At 43.2% G+C, this 13,791-nt stretch overlaps 1 long non-coding RNA gene across 3 annotated transcripts in view; it reads left to right on the plus strand.

Annotated features, from left to right (window-relative positions):
- LOC126501217 (uncharacterized) overlaps window positions 1-13,791 on the plus strand; it is a 92,696-nt gene that overhangs the window by 38,247 nt on the left and 40,658 nt on the right. The window lies entirely within an intron of this gene.

Below are 13,791 nucleotides of genomic sequence, written 5' to 3' on the forward strand. Positions count from 1 at the left end.
CTTTAATCCCAGCCCTTGGAAGGGGCAAGTATATCTCTTTGGGTTCCAGGACAGCCTATTCTACATAGTGAGTTCCAGTACAGTCAGGACTACATAAAGAGACCATAGCTGAAAAAAACTAAAAATAGAAATAAAACAAGACAACAATAAAAAACCCACAATATTTAAAGTTTTATGAATAATAAATGTTGAAATAACCTTTCTGATATATTGAATTAAGTAAAAACATTTAAAATTTCACACCCTCCACCCCCGTCTTAACATGTGAAAGGTAGATGTTTGTCTCTTCTCCCTTGCTTTTTTATTTTTAAGGTAGAATTTTGCTGTGTAGCCCCGGCTATCCTTCAGATCTTTTGCCTCAAACTCCTGAGTGCTAGATTACAGGCATGTGTTAACATGCTTGGAGTAGAAAATTTTAATTATTTGTACTGTGAATTTATCTGCCCCTCTTTTTGTCCTTATTTATTTATGCATGTATGTGTATATGCGTGTATGTATGCATTTGTCAGGGTATCCCTGACTGGCCTGGAACTCATGACAATCCTCTTATCTTGGCCTTCCAAGTTCTAGATTATAGTCTTGTACCACCATAGTCAGTTTTGAACTGTATCTTTTTTGATGAGCTTATCTCTGTCATCATGTATGGTCATTCTTAACCTTCCGTTCTTTAGTGTTCTTTACTCCCAGCTTTCTTGCCTGCATGGATAAGTCATATAAATCTGTATTTGATTACTATGATTCTTTGATTCGCCAAGTGTTTATTGAATTCCCACCATGTGCCAGATAGTGTTGTAGGTGCTCATGGCACAGTATCAAGCAGAACCCCATTTGTGGAACATTCGAGATACAGATATAGAAGAGATGAACAAGTGAAATTTGTTTTATGCTGCAGCGTGAAGTTTGGAAGTCTGCAAGGCAGGCAAGGGTTGGGTACTCCGTGCTGTGTGAGGTGATTTCAGGAAGGCTTTCTTCACTGAGATAGGGCTCCTGGGCAGACATTGACGACAGAGAAGGAATCCTGTGGGAAGAAAGTGGGACGGGAGTGGTAGCAGAGATTTTAGGACCCAAGGACGACAGGTTCGCCTGAACAGGAGGGAGAGGCTGGAGACAGGAGTGGAGTGAGGGAAGAGTGCAGACGGACGTTTGTTCATGCACACAAGCAGTGGTTACACTTAGGTTTGACCTGATGAGATGAAAAGGAACTGGTGGATTTCGGAGAGAGGCAAGAGTGCCTGCTCTCTGGGGCTGCTGTCATTGGAGTGCTTTGGGGTCAGGGCATTTACAGGGGAAAGCAGGGTATTCCAGGGTAGATGTCACCAGCAAAGGTGAAGTGGTGTTGGCAGAGCCAACAGGGATGGGATAGTGACTGAACAGTGTGGTACTGTAGAAGTCAGAAAAGCTGCTTGTGCAGGGCAGCTGATGGGCTAGATCAGATGGAACCTGAGGGCGGATGGTCACTGGATTGAGCTACAGTGGCAAGATCAACAAAATGGGCAAGGATAATTGGGAAGCTGCTAAAAATCGAGTGTAGACCCTTTTGAGTCAAGAAGAGCCAAGGAAGTTGTTTTTCACAGATGAGAGAAGTCAACACCTTTCCCAAGGCAGTTATTAGGTTTTTCTGAAATGGCTCTCCAGATGGTGACATTGAGGCCAGCACCTGTGTGAGTAGGCAGGCAATGGGAACAGAGTACCCTCTGAGGTGTCATAGGTTTGCTCTGGAGTTGCAGGGGGACGGAGTGAGAGGCTGGCCCTGATGCCACTAAAGATTGCCTTGCAATTATTATGAAATTTAGCTTCATTTCTCCTGGCCGAGTGCCATTTACATTCTGACAATCAAAATTCTCAAGGAACAAATGTTAAAACTAGTTCTTGTCAACAAGAAGTGCCAAAAGACTGGTACGTGTGGAATAATTCCCTTTCCTTTATTTTAAAGGAGTTATCAAGACTTCTGAAGAAAGGCAGGCTGAGACATGTCCAGAGTAGCAGAAAATAAATCATCGCCTAAACATTAGATAATGCAGATTTAATTTAAGAGTGTGTAATGTCTTCATTTCATTGTTCTAAGGGGTGTGTCTGCTGTACCTGTGACACCTTTGTGAAGGCCAAATGGTCTTCACAAAGTCTAGTGCTCAGGGAGTGTTTTGAAGTGCTCACTCGTAAGAAGAAAACTTCGAGGATAAGTTTAGTTGGAGGTTTGTTATTGCATCTGTAATAACTGGGGAAAGTGGAAGCTGACAGATTCTGGGCTGATCATAACTAATCCACAGGCATGCTAATGGGACCTTTCTCGGATGTGGTGCTTTGACTTAGAATGGCCCCATAGGCTCACATATTTGAATACTTAGTCACCAGGGAGTGGGACTCTGGTAGGATTAGGAGGTGTGGCCTTGGTGGAGGAGTGTCACTGGGGGAGGGCTTTGAGGTTTCAAAAGCCCAAGCCAAGCCCAGTGTCCCTCTCTTTTCCTCTCTGCCTGTTCATCGGGATGTAGCCCTCAGCTCCTGCTTTAGTGACTGCCTATATGTTGCCATGCTCCCCACCATGGTAGAAAAGACTAAACCTCTGAAACTGTAAGCAAGTCCCCAGTTAAAGCCTTTTTTTTTGTCCTAGTGTCTCTTCATAGCGGTAGAACAGTGACTAAGACATTAAGCTTTACTAACGACAACACAATCAGTCCTGTTTGGTCATCCTGGAGTTCTGTGGCCAGAGTTTGCACTGAAGTCCAAGCAGTCAATCAGTTTATCCCCAAAAACCTCAGCATTTCAGAACATCTGCTATTTGGGTCCCAGAAGGTAATATTAGCTGGCATGGTGCATGGAGTCATTCTCCCTGTGGAAGATGCTCAAGTTAGGGTGATAAGTTTTATATTTCAGACTTGGAGAGCAAGCTATATTTCATCCCTGGGATAGAACTAGAGATACGCTTTATTTTCATAGCACAGTCCTCCTTTATTCAGAGGAAATCCTTGGAGACAGGAAGCAGTAGCTAAGAGGGGCCCAGAGGCCCCTTCTGTCTGGGGCTGCCCATTGTCTGCACTGAATCAGGAATCAGATTCTGGAGTTCGGCCATTTTGCCTCTGAATACCCTCATATCTAAACTAGGAGATTGCACTTCAGTGTCTTTTGGGTAGAACCCTACATTTTATTTTTTTTGAAGAGTATTTTGTATTTTTCAATGGTTTCGTGCATTCATGCAGTATATATTGGTTGCATGCACCCCAACTCTCCATCACTTTTCCTGATACCTCCCAACACATCCTTGTCCTACCTTCCTGTCATTTTAATGAAAAATCCATAATTTAAGAAAAAGTCCCCAGTGTAGCACAAATGGAAGAAAATGATTTAGAAACAGCTGTCTGACTGAAATGCACCAGGCCAGTGTTTCCTAGTCACGTACCCTAACCCTTCCTCTGCCTCCAGGTGAATCCCCCAAAGAATGGAGATTTATCATATGCTCATATTTTTCAGGCAGTCAAAAGGTTCCTAAGACATAATTAAGATTAATGAGTAGCATGGGGGCTGGTGAGATGGCATAGTGGTTAAAAACCTAAGTTGCCTTTCTAGGTTTGATTCCCAGCACTAACAGCCATCCCATGTAATTCCAGTTCAGGGGGATATGATGACTGCTTGGGCCTCCATGGCACCAGGCACAGGCATACAAGCTGGCAAAACACCTATCCACATAAAATAAACATTTTTAGTATGGCAGTCGGGGATGTCTAACCCACCTCTGAAGAGAGGAGGGGCATGCATGGTGACTTGGGAAGCCTGTAGGAAGGGATTAATTGTCCTTTGTGGATTTTCTTGTTTTAAGGAAGACACTCACAAAGTGGAAGAGGCTAGCATCAAATAAGGACCCCCCCCCCCCCCCGCCTCAGCCTCCCAAATGCTGGCATTGTAGATAGGCATGCACCACTCTGTCCACCTTGGGAATTGCATTTTTGAAGCATTGGATGACTGGGCTTTTGGCCAAGTTAAGAGGAAGTTCCCAAAGGCTCATGCTGGAACCTTGAGGTTAAAGGTGAGAAATGGAATCAAGAGATTCAGTAAGCAGGAGTGGCCTGTCCTTAAGACTCAGAGACTAGGGAGGCATACTAGTTAGCCAGTCTTGCTTAGGGTCAGTGTGAAGCCTTCCCTCAAATCATAAAGTAGAAAGCCATTAAGAAAGACACCTAAACCAGGTAGCGGTGACCATGCATGCCTTTAATCCCAGCACTCCAGCAGAGACAGGCAGATACCTGAGTTCAAAGCCAGTCTGGTCTACCAAGCTAGTCCTAGGACCGCCAAGGCTGTTGAACAGAGAATCCCTGTCTCAAACAAACAAAGAAAGAAAGACACCTAATAATGGGTCTTGACTTGTGACCTCCACATGTACACATGAAAACTTACACATATGTAAACAAAAGATTATTTGTTTTTATTTGGGGTAAATGCTGGAAAAAATTACCTTAGTCTTGTCTTAATTTAGGAAAAAAACCTGTATAGGCCATTTTTCTTTTTAACTTATAGACACTTGAGTTATATTGAACATACATAATCAGTAAATTGGAAATGAAAGTTTTGAAATTTAGGATTTGCAATTAGCACCAAGTGTAAGTACACTATTTTTATCCTTTGACATCAGTATGTAAATGAGGGCGACATTTCACTATTTTGGGAAGTGTGATTATTTCTGCCTGCCATTCAAGGAAGTGTTTGCTGTAATAAGTAAATCAAAGATGCACAAAAGAAAATCCTATTTATGTCCTTAATGGATAATGTTGGGGAAAGATATGGAAAGTTGCTCTTCTTGGGAAAACTTTTGTCCACTGTTCACTTTGTTGTTTTGTTAAGTAATCATGATTATATTGACAATGTCATCAAAATAGTTACTTCAAAACTACATTAAGACACAAGGTAAAATTAAGGTAAGCTGAGCCTTGGTGCATATTTAAGTGCCGTGTGTAAACAGAGACTGTGTGTGTTTCCTGGGCACCCAGACCCGAATAGTCACACAGAAACTATATTAACTGCAACACTGTGTGGCCAATGGCTCAAGAATATTCTTAGCTGGCTCTTATTCTTAAATTAACCTATTTGTACTAATCTGTGTATGACCACGAGTCTGTGGCTTACTCGTAAGGTTCTGGTGTCTTTCTCCTTTGGCAGTTACATGGGATCTCTGTGACTCCTCCACCTTTTTTCTCCCTGTATCTGTTTGTATATCCCACCTAACTTCATTCTGCCATGCCATAGGCCAAAGCAGCTTCTTTATTAACCAATGGTAATAAAACATAATCACAGCATACAGAGGAGAACCCCACATCAGACATGTGGTCAGCATCTGCTTTAAGTGAAGTCTTGATAACAAAAAGTTGGGCATGGGCAGATGCTGTGTGTCCAGATGCAGAGCAGAGTGTGGTACGCCAGAGCTGAACACAGTTCCCTGGGGAAGGTACCTTGAGGAAGCCAGGAACATGACCTCATGTGGACTGGTTCCCTGTAATTGAATGGCAGGGATGAAAGTCCCGCCTCCACTGTTAGAAAATTCTAGAAGGCCCTCCTAGGCTGGCCTGCCACTCTAGGAAGCAGACTTTTGTGTGCCACAAGAGGGAGCTCCTGAGCTAAATTAAAGTATGGATTCCTCTTTATTTTGCTGGTGTTTTGTTTTGTTTTTAGCTGGGATCTCATCATGTAGCCCTTGTCAGACTGGAACTTTGTCAACCAGGCTAGCCTCGAGATCCCAAGATATCCACCTGCTTCTCTTTCTCAAGTGCTTTGATTCAAAGGCACAGATCACCATGTGTAATTGCATAGAGAAAAGCTATACAGACATTGTGTGTTTGTGTAGCTTTACTGTAATATTTTCAGTAAAGGTTCAGGAATTAGAAGGCTTAATCTTCAGCATCTCCCTTCACCCTGGTTTCTTCTTAACATATTTTTCTCTGTGACGTGTTGGCAGGTTGAAATAGTACCCTAATTCAGTCAGCCTGTTCTGGTTCACATTGTAGTGCTGTTCCTGTGAAGTCGACAGATCAGCCTTTCCTGTAGTTTACCTCTCACTCACTTGGAATCTCGTCCTGCCCCCAGCAGAAGAGAGTGGGGTTTCTGTAGAAAGCAGGCGTCATTTATCTTACCATGTAGCACTGTGTTACACATGCTCACCTCCCACCCCTGTATTTCTGTAGTAATACATCCATACAGGGTAGGGGCAGAAAGAAGGTAGAAAATGGTTGACACAGAGACAAGCTGGGTCTTTAAATTCGTAGATCATTTCAGTAATATGAAGAATGCAATGTAGAACTCAAATGGTATGTGGGCATTGAGATGTGCATATTTCTCCCACAAGCCTTTGCTCCTCATTACTTTCTAGGTGGTCATTAACCTCTATACTGAATTGGTTGTCATTCTAACACATTTTAAAAAACGTGACCAAATAAATATGCACACATATATTCCCAAACGTAGACAGTGCCATTTCACAGCATGCTGTACCATGGTTATATTCTAAATCAAAATGTCACTTGTATCTGTTGTGAGTGAGGCTCCAGGGTAGCCGAGGCTGTGGCAATTAAGAGGAAGGAAAGTTGTCAAGGAGATGCCAGGGTTAGTGCTTATGGAAGAGAAGAAATCAGGATTGGGCAGAGGGGCAAAGAAGTCATAAAGCCTCAAGGAAGGCTTCAGCTAATTCCTGGGTGAGAACCACACAGTGTGCCTTCACATCAACCAGTCCCTGGATGAAGATTGGCCTGGCCATGGGATAGGACCAGTGAGGCTACCGTCTTAGCTCACAGCACTCTGAGGAGCTGGGGACTACGCTTGATCTATTTGCAGGGGATCGAGACAGCATGTCTTAGTGTTCTCCACTGTCCGTAGTGTGTAGTTTGTCTGGGATTTCTCGTCCAGTGATATGATGGAGGTTATTTATATTAATTCCCTATAGCCCTTACTTAGTATTTTCATTGTCTTTGAAGTATGTAACCTCTGTGTGTGTGTGTGTGTGTGTGTGTGCGCGCGTGTGTGCGCGCGCGCGCGCGCTCTCCAGTGTGGAGGCCAGAGGATGATGTCTACTGCCTTTCCTTGATAGCTCTCTACCTTCATCTTCAAGATGGGGTTCCAGTGAAGCTGAAGCCTTGCCAGGCCTCCTTGCTGAGCTTCGAGGATCTGCTTCCGTCTGCTCATGGTTCCAGTGCTGGGATTACAGGCATGTGCCTCTGTCTTGGGAACCTGACATCACTAACCAAGCCATCTCCCTAGATTTATGTCACTATTTTAAAATAATTTTTCTATTGAAAGATTTGCATTTGTGATTTTCGACTGTTAGAATAACTGCACCTCCTCACACACACTTTATAGAGAATGTACCAGGGCTCCTCTGGGGTAGATGGCTAGAAAGCTCCAGCTTAACCTTTAATAGCTGTCATGAAAGCCACAGCCGCATCAACACCTGTGATTGTCAGAGTTTAATTCTTTCAAAATTAAGGGTATGAAAATTTTAATTAGAATTTTGTTGATTATATGGGAGATTGAGAATTTGTGTTACTAGCTTTATGTATGTGTGTTTGAAGTTCGGTATTCAGTCATTTGTTCATTTTTTAAAAAAAATTAAAATTTTTAGGTGTGTGTGTTGTTCATAACATCTTTTTAGTAAATATACTGACATTTAAAATACAAATAAGCAGATCTCTTAGCCATGTCCCTGCTGGTGTTTTGGTCAACTTAATTTCACAATGATTATTCTTGAAATCACAAATTTCCCATGATGTTTATGTAAATATCAACTTACAGTATACTCTGATAATGCTAGTAGTGTTATTTTATTTTTTATTTTTTAAGACAGGGTTTCTCTGTGTACTCCTAACTAGACCAGGCTGGCCTCAAACTCAGATCTGCCTGCCTCTGTCTCCTGAGCGTTGGGATTTAAGGTTTGCGCCACCACTGCCCGGCCAAATGCTAGGAGTCTTATATTGTATTGATACAAGATGCTACTTGGGTGGAAAGCAGAAGCAGACACCTCAAAGTTGCTCAGTTTGGCGGTGTTCCAACTTTCAGGTTGGTTTGTTTTCCTGACATGTGTCCATCAGCAGAACCTACGAATGACAGGCACTCTAGACACTATGAGCCTGTTGTCACTTGCCTTGTTTATTATAGATATTTTACAGCTCTCTACCGACCTCTCTGTGTTCCAGATCTCTAGCCACACTCTTTTCTCATGACCCAAGTGGTCTGAGTCTGTGCATTGTGGAACACCACCATCACCATTATAGCCTTTTCCAGGATCGTCTAGGCTATTTCTGCAGTAAACTTTCCCAAATGAACTTTAAGAGGATTTGGTCAACCTCCACTCACCCCCCCCCCCCCAAAAAAAACCCTGATTTTGATAGACAGTGTGTTAATTTTCTGAGACATGCACGTTGTAATTCTCTTGCCTGATGATTGCTGTGTATTCATCTGGTTCATACATTCTGGAACTCTTCGGTTAGAGCAGATTAGTCTCCAGATTTCTTTTTCGATTGAAATTCAGGGCAATTAAAGAAACCCATTTCAGCATACACAATCGTGCCCACGTGTTTGTTCTTTGAAGACAGAATGTTTTTTTGTATTGAGCAGCACCTGAAAGACTTAATGGCTGGCTTGGTCTCACATGTTTCTGACTGGACAGTTTTAAACATCATTTGTGGGGTTGGGAGGTCTTTTCGGGTGGCCTGCTTTGTCCTTCGGAGTTTTAAAGGATCCCATATTCATGCTTTCCTGTGTTTACAGGGAGGGAGTCTGACATGCTGCTCTGTTGAGGCTGTATAACTCTTTCACACCTGCTCGGCTCTGGCAATGGTGTTTGCTGAGTGAAATACAAGGGCTGGCTTGTCATGTGTTTCCACAGAACACTGATGGCTCCTGGCCAACCTGTTTAGTCTTTTTTCTTCTTGCATAAAGTTGCCTATTTTTCACTTCAGATGGGGGTGTGAGGCAGTTCTGAGGTGTTATTTTTTCTTGTTGCACACACACCATCTGTGGTCTCTTGGCATCTCAGACAAGTTCCCAGATTGTCCAAAGTGTCGGTTGGTCAGCACTCAGGGCGATCAGGATCCTAGCCTGGGCTTGTCCCTGTTTGTGTGGCAGTGGCACCACAGTCATCTGAAGTACTGAGCACTGATGCTGCGGGCTCTGTGTGTTTGGAGAGCCTGCAAACGTGGGAACATCTCTGTGGACAGAAATACACGCGTCACTCGGCACTCGTGGTTCTCTAGTGTCCATTTCCTGTTCTGGTCTCCACTCAGGTGTGCCATGTTACTCTTAGCCTCATGCTTTTTAGAGTTGTCCTTATCTTAAAGCAGTTGACTATAGGTGTTTAATTTCTTCACTTTCAGTTTTGTTTTGTTTTGTTGAGATGGGGTCTCATGTAATCTAGGCTGCCTTGGAACTTCCATGCAGCTAAGGATGACCTTGAACTTCTGATCTTCCTGTCCCCACCTCCCCTGTGCTGGGATTATAGCATGCATGCACACTCTATCTGGTTTTCTGCAGCACTAGGGAACCAGCTCAGGGCTTCAAGCCTGGCAGTCAGGTCCTTCACCAGCCGAGCCACATCCCTTGCTAAGCCACGTCCCTATCCGGAGCACTACATAGTCAGTTTTGAGCCTTGTCTTAGTTACTTTTTTTTTTTTGTTGTTGTTGTTGCTGTGACAAAACACTGTGACCAGTGCAGCTTGTAGAAGAAAGCATTTCATTGGTGGCTCACTTCAAGTTTCACCATCATAGTAAGAAGCATGGCCGTGGGCAAGTAGGCAGACATATCTTACATCCTGATCTAAAGGCAGAATGCAGAGAGAGGACTGGCCCTGGCATGGGCTTGAACCTTCAAAGCCCACTCAAGTGACACACCTTCCAATCCTTTCCAAATCGTCCCACCAACTGGGGACCGAGTATTCAAATATATGAGCCCTTGGGGGCCATTCTCGTTCACGCCACCAAAGGCCACCACAGACATACTGAGTAAACAGTTGGCAGAATGTCTCTCAGCATTCGTTATACTGATTATTAGTTAGGGTGGTGTCTTGGAGTTTTATTGCTGTGAAGGGACACCTTGACCATGACAAGTCTTACAAAGGAAAACACTTAATTGGGGCTGGCTTACAGTTTATAGGTTTAATCCATTATTGTCATGACAAGAAGCATTGTAGCATGCGGGCAGACATGGTGCTGAAGAAAGAGCTGATAGTTCTACATCTGAATCCGTAGGATGCAGGAAGGAAATGCCACCATACTGGGCATGGCCTGAGCTTCTGAGACCTCAAAGTCCACCTCCTAGTGGCACATCTCCACCAGAGCCACACCTCCAACCAGGCTCCTACCTATGGCCAAGCATTCAAACTTGTGAGTCTGGGGTGTAGGGGGCATTCCTACTCAAACAACCACAGGCTGTTTGGAAAGGAAGACCACAGGCTGAAGTGTTATTTTGTTGTTGTTGTTTATCACACCCACATGAAGAGCGCATGTTGTCTGTGTGACTTCACTGTTGATAATCACTTGTTACTTGGCTCAGTGTTGCCTGTTTTCTGTAAATTCTTCTCTCTTTTTCCATCTACCTTTGGGAGCAAGTCACCAAAGACAGTAGTCTCAACTGTAAGGCTTTGTTAATTATCTTCCCTAAAGACACTTGAAATACTGCATTTGAGATCATGCCTACTTTGGCAGGGTGTATCTGATTTCAGATGTCTATGGTATAGACATGGTGTTGAAAGCCTTAAATGTAAGAATTTTTTAAAAAATTATGTAAAGGCAGGAATGTTTTGAAGCAGCATTATTTAGCAGCAGCCTGCATTTCAGTTTTCCTTTAAAATCTCCATAGTCTGCTTCAGCTGCCCTGCTCTGCTCAGACGCTGCACAGGTCGCTCCTGACTTTAGCACAAGGACGCCTCCTAGCTTTTGGTTGCAGTTGGGGAATGTTTAGCATCATAACATTTTATCCGTCCTGAAGTATATCTAGTAAAGCACCACGATACACTATTATAATTAATTGGAGGGAAGTATTTTTGAGTGTAGAAATGCTCTTAAGATTCCCGACCTTTCTCTTGTGGTTGCGTCCTCAGTACCACCTGCTCCTCCACCTGAAAACAGTTGGCTGTAGGAGGCCATAGGTTTCCTCTGTCGGCCATTTTGTCTCTGTGTTGCATGGAGGGGTGAATTTTTTGGTTTTGTCTGATTAATTTCTTAATAAACTCAAGACCTCACTTAAACTTATATATATATATGTATATATATATAAAAGATTGCCAGGCAGTCATGGCAAAAGCCTTTAATCCCAGCCCTTGCTTGGGAGGCAGAGGCAGGTGGATCTGTGTGAGTTCAAGGCCAGCCTGGTCTTCAGAGCGAGTTCCAGGACAGCCAGGAATGTTACACAGAGATACCCTGTCTCAAGAACCACACCCCACAAAGGTTAAACTAGTATTACTTTAGCATATCTGAGTGATAGAGTTTTTATGTGTTTTAGAATTCTGTCTCAGAATTTGTGACAAATTTGCTGTTGCCAGAATGACTGACTTTGTGCTTCACACTGGAGCATTCTGTCACCCACAGCTGTAAATGGAGCATCTGGGAGGACTCACTAAGTCATTTTTCAAGACTGTGGAACTCAAAGTCTCCTCTCGTGTTGACCTTGGGAACTGTGTTTAGAGTTGTTTGACTTTGAGCCAGTTTCAGGATTCTGCACTGAGGGAAAGGTTGAAAAAATCCATCTGATAGGGGTCTTTGCTCACTTCATGGTCACTTGGAATGACAGCAAAAACGAGAGTAGTATTTTTAATCCACTGCAGGGGACTTTACTTGGCTTTCGGTTCCATTCTCAGTCATGTGGAGCTTCCCATGCACAGTGTCAGACAGAGGCTCTTTCATATGTGTAGAATACAGGGTGGCGCTGTTCGTGTTCTTTCTTAATTCGTTGAAGTTTGTTCCGTGTACCAGTGCTGTTTTAATACTATTCATTTTTAGTGTATGGACTGGCAAAGTCTGAACATCAAAAAGTTAAATACAACAGGGCGGTGGTGGCACATGCCTTTAATCCCAGCACTCGGGAAGCAGAGGCAGGCAGATCTCTGGGAGTCCGAGGCCAGCCTGGTCTACAAGAGCTAGTTTCAGGACAGGCACCAAAGCTACAGAGAAACCTTGTCTTGAAAAACCAAAAAAAAAAAAAAAGTTAAATACAGAAAATTGTCACCAATTAGGTTAGAGTTCATTTAATGTAAGGTCTTCAGATATGTTTTGCATATGACATACATGTTATGCTATACATATATAAAACTTTCTAAAAATTTATGTAGTAATTAATAAAAAAAATTGGAAAAGCAAAGTTGAATACAGGATTCCAAGTTATACCTGTCTTTTATCTACTTAACTGTGCCTTCTTCCATTAGCCCTAGGCCACCATCCTTGCTCAGGGCATAAGGATATATGGAGTTTTATCTTTTAATTTATGTGCAGGAGTGTTTTTTTTTCTGCATGTATGTGTACCACATGCGTGCCTGGTGCCCAAAAAGGTCAGAATAAGGTTTTATATTCCTTGAACCTTGAGTTACAAATGGTTGTGAACCACCATATGGTTCTGGGAATTGAACCCAGGTCCCTGCAAAAGCAATAGGTACTTTTAAATGGTTAACCATCTCTTTAGCCCTAGGATGCATTTTTATGGCTTAGTTTCTAAGGTTTGGAGACAACCTTCAAAACAGTAACTTTAGACCCAGTTGGGGGAATACACTGATATGACAGCTGCAATCTAGTTGACAATCTCATTATAAAATAAAATGACTGAAATTAGCATACTTGCAAGAAAGTTAAAGAAACAACAACAAAGCTCCATGTGGACCACCCTTGCTGTTTTTGATTTTGTAGACAAGAGCTGTGACTTCGGAGACTTGACACTTTGTTTAATCACTTAGTTTGTGCCCCTGGGAACCAGGTACTCCACTTTTACTCCTCAGCATACAGAAGCTGGCCCTCTGCTCCACTTTGCAAGCATGTTTGCATGAAGCAGGGGGTGGAAAGTCTTACCTGAGAAGGAAGCTGGCATTTCCTGTGGAGATGCCCTTTCTGGTCTTACCCTCCAGCACCATCTCCAGTCCCCCAGAAAGGCTTTTCTCTTTGGGAGAATTCTAGCCACCTCATTATCAGGATAACTGGGAGAGAGGTGTAGACTCTAAGGCATGCTGGAGTCCTTCCATCCCATGTAAACACCAGCGGCCATCTGCAGAAAAGGCAGTTTCAGGGTTCACCGTCAGGCATGAGTATCTGCAGAACTTCCCTGACATTTCCAGAGTTAAATAGATGGATACTTTTTGTGCCACAAAGATTCAGCTTTGTGAGGATACCTTCTGCTTCCTTCTCCAAAATTCTATTTTTCCTGTCATATCTTGAGGTCATTTGCGAAGCCACATGGTGACCACTTAAAACAAAGTGTTTTTGCTTTGGCCTTTTCCTACAGGAAGGCAGAAACAACAGTCTTAACAGCAACTGAATTTGACTTGTTCCAAACTATAGGGAACTGTATAAAAGCTTTACCTGAAAAATTGATTCTTGTATACTAGGCCAGTCGTATTCATTCATTCAGTGAGCAGTTACTGTGACCAGGCTTTGTGATAGGGACAGGGCTGCAGGGATAACAAAGGCCAGGAGAGATCTGGGCTTCAAGAAAATGAATGAAAGCCAAATGATGAAAGGTAAGGGTTCCAGGAAATTCCAGGCCCTCGTGGAATCCCTGGGAGGGCTCCTTCTGCTTTAGAGGCCCATGGAGATCAGAGTCCCTGCTAAGGACTTGTAGAGCCT

Source organism: Alexandromys fortis, unplaced genomic scaffold (genome assembly GCF_014885135.2).
Source record: "Alexandromys fortis isolate MF-2015 unplaced genomic scaffold, M_Fortis_MF-2015_v1.1 scaffold_44, whole genome shotgun sequence".
Lineage (NCBI taxonomy): Eukaryota > Metazoa > Chordata > Mammalia > Rodentia > Cricetidae > Alexandromys > Alexandromys fortis.